At 42.3% G+C, this 475-nt stretch overlaps 1 protein-coding gene across 1 annotated transcript in view; it reads right to left on the bottom strand.

The window, feature by feature from the left end:
• The window catches only part of LOC119586982 (RNA binding protein fox-1 homolog 3-like), a gene marked incomplete at both ends in the record, with an annotated part of 26339 nt that overhangs the window by 5938 nt on the left and 19926 nt on the right, over positions 1-475 (bottom strand).

Here is a 475-nt window from a genome sequence, read left to right as displayed (position 1 = left end):
GGGAAAACACCAAAATGCTCACATGCACTAATTTCAAAAGCCATTAGGGTTGACCTAAAAGGAAGTATCAATCTAACATAGAAAAACATTGAAGGTTACCAGGCAAAATCATTGATGCCTGTGGACAAAAATCCGGACTTTTAATCCATAGCATCCTGTGTACCAAGCAGGAAGTTGAGGCTCTGAGTGGAAGTCCGGATTCGTGAAAGGGCAAGGTTTTCTACACACAAACAAGGACTTGCACAAGACAGAAGAATAAAGAAGAAATTTATGCAAGGTGAGGAGAGCTGGGCTCATGCATTAGGCTGTGTGGTGGTCAGCTTAACTGGGCTGTGAGGTAAGCAGGCAGCACATGCTTTTGGCCACTCCCTTTCACTGATCTACCATAAAATGCTTGTGCAACACAATGGAAGGAAAAGCAGATCCATCTCAGTCATCTTGTATGGATAGTTTTTTTTTCCATTATCATCTCAAC

This window comes from Penaeus monodon, chromosome 22 (genome assembly GCF_015228065.2).
Source record: "Penaeus monodon isolate SGIC_2016 chromosome 22, NSTDA_Pmon_1, whole genome shotgun sequence".
Lineage (NCBI taxonomy): Eukaryota > Metazoa > Arthropoda > Malacostraca > Decapoda > Penaeidae > Penaeus > Penaeus monodon.
Note: the sequence above shows the minus strand (reverse complement) of the source record. Positions and strands in the feature narration are given on the sequence as shown.